Raw genomic sequence first — 2,394 nt, 5'->3', positions numbered from 1 at the left:
ACTGCTCCCTCTTCTTGCCTTGTATTTTCTTCTACACGCAACACGGAACAACGGGAGATTTGGACAGAACTTTGAAATTATTCAGGGTTCGTTTGACCTTTTTTATTCATTAATTGAGTTTTCTATGCATTTAATGCCCATAATTCAAATCCAAGCTACAAATACATGCTCCAGTGCACCAAAATGGCTAGAAAAAACATAAATGTATCCTTGGGGTGCATGTTTAGGTCCCATGGAACAAATGGAAATGGATTCAACCATCTCGCCGTCCTGGCTTGGCCACAAACATTGTGAATCTCGATTTTTAAATCTGTGTAAATCCAAAACTCACTAGGAAATCATGAAACTTGGCATGGTGTCACTACATGGTACAAATAATAGTCCAATTTTGGGCGAAGCTATATTACAAGCCTCTTACAGACCGAAGCTTCTCACAACCCTCGTGGTTTCGGTAGGGAAACATGCCCCTCTTGTGGGCGAAACAATAATCATTGCCTCTTCTTGCCTTAAACTTTGTTTTCTACAGGCAACATAGAATAACAGGAGGGTCGTGCTAAAATTTGAAACTGTTCAGGGTTCATTTGGCCATTGTATATATTAATCAAGTTTTCTAGGCATTTAATGTAGTCCATAATTCAAATTGGGTGGGAAATCGTACATGTGTCATTGGGTGCATGTTTAGGTCTCATATAAGGAATGAGAATGAATTACAAACTTCTCGTCGTCCTGAAACATTGAGAATCTTGGTTTTTAAATCCCAGTAAATCAAAAACTCACCCAAAAACACATGAAACTTGGCTTGGTTTCATGACATGGCACATATATGCCGTGGTAAAAAATCGTCCAGCTTGAGAGAAGGCGCACACATTAATAGCCAACGAAGTCCTTTTTGAAACAAATAGCTGACACGTTAATATCGCAAATGGTTGTATTGTATGAACCGTGTCAGAATTTAACCATACTCGGTGGCATGTGTGCAACTGTTTGATTAGACGGGATGAGCGTGAGAAGTCCACCGTGCAAGGTCGACGAGACGCGTGCGAGCAGTCCACCGCGGAGGCTCAACGGGACGCGTGCGAGCCATCCGCCGCGTAGGCTCGATGGGACACGTGCATCCTATCCACCTCGCAGGCTCGATGGGACACATGTAAGCAGCAAGGCCGCCCATGCTCACTGAGAAGCGAGCTCTTTGACCTCCATCCACTAGCCACCGTCCGCCTCGCTCACAACTCCTCCATTGATGGGTTAATTAGAGCACCTGGACGAAGGGTGTTTGCTTGTGAGCCCATGGCAGCATTTGCTTTGTTTGTGTTTTCAACTTGTATTCCGGCCTAATTTAAATTGCCACATAGGGCAGCGAATAATACGACGAATAAAAGGGCAACGGATAATACGACGACAAATTTACAATGGCGCAGATAATAATTGTCTTACATATTTTGGATAATTTAAATGCCACATGTGGCAAAGCCCGGAATACATGAGGGCAAGAGAAGAAGGAAATCGCAGACAACGATCTGGGTCGCTACTGTCTCTATTCCTCAATGGATCACCGGGCAACGACATCCTCCAACTCCTTCTACAATTCCTCACGACTTTGCTTGAAAGCAGCCACAGATTCCTCCACCTTCTGCTCGCAGTCGATCCGGAGCTTCCTCAAGTCACCCATCAGTTCCTCGACGACTGCTATCAGCGTCATCCCTGAAGCAATGCTCTGCTCATGCATCATCTTCCAGCCGACGGCCGCCTCCTCCTTCTCGATGAGCGCCTTGAGGAGCTTCACATTGTCACCCATGAGTTTCTCGACGAGGCTAGTCGCCCTGTCAATCGAGGCATTGCTAATCTCAAGCAGCTTCATCAAGCCGTTGACAAACTCCTACTTCTTAATGAGGCCAGCGAGAATATCATCGTTGCCGGCCATGGACTTCAACAACGCCAGCTCGTCGCGATCGCCGACGAGGCGAGTGCACTTGTGAGAGCCCTCACGTGCCCGTGAGAGCTCGTTCGAGGGCTGCACGGCGCATCGGAACATCTTTGCAGCGGCTGCTGCTTCACGGCGGGACCTCTCTAGTGCTTCCGCGGCCTTGGTCTTTGCTTCTTGGATATGGCGGAACGAACCTACAGGAAAGACCAGTTTTGTGGGTGATGAGGAGAGGAACTCTGAAGTAATTTTCAAGTGGGTAGTTTTTATAACCCGTGCTAAGTGTGTATACATATTTGTTTGATCAGTGTGAACACGGATTAGTTTGATCGGTGTGAACACATATTAGTTTGATCTGTGTGAACAGATTTGGAATTACTTATTGCGTTGTAACACTACAAAAAAAATTACACTTCCGTGATGATATGTGTTTGTCATAGTAGGTAACATTTTCGGTCATATGCATGTACATC

This window comes from Triticum dicoccoides, chromosome 2A (genome assembly GCF_002162155.2).
Source record: "Triticum dicoccoides isolate Atlit2015 ecotype Zavitan chromosome 2A, WEW_v2.0, whole genome shotgun sequence".
Classification (NCBI taxonomy): domain Eukaryota; kingdom Viridiplantae; phylum Streptophyta; class Magnoliopsida; order Poales; family Poaceae; genus Triticum; species Triticum dicoccoides.
The sequence above is the reverse complement of the archived record's forward strand: the minus strand, read 5'-3'. Positions refer to the sequence as shown.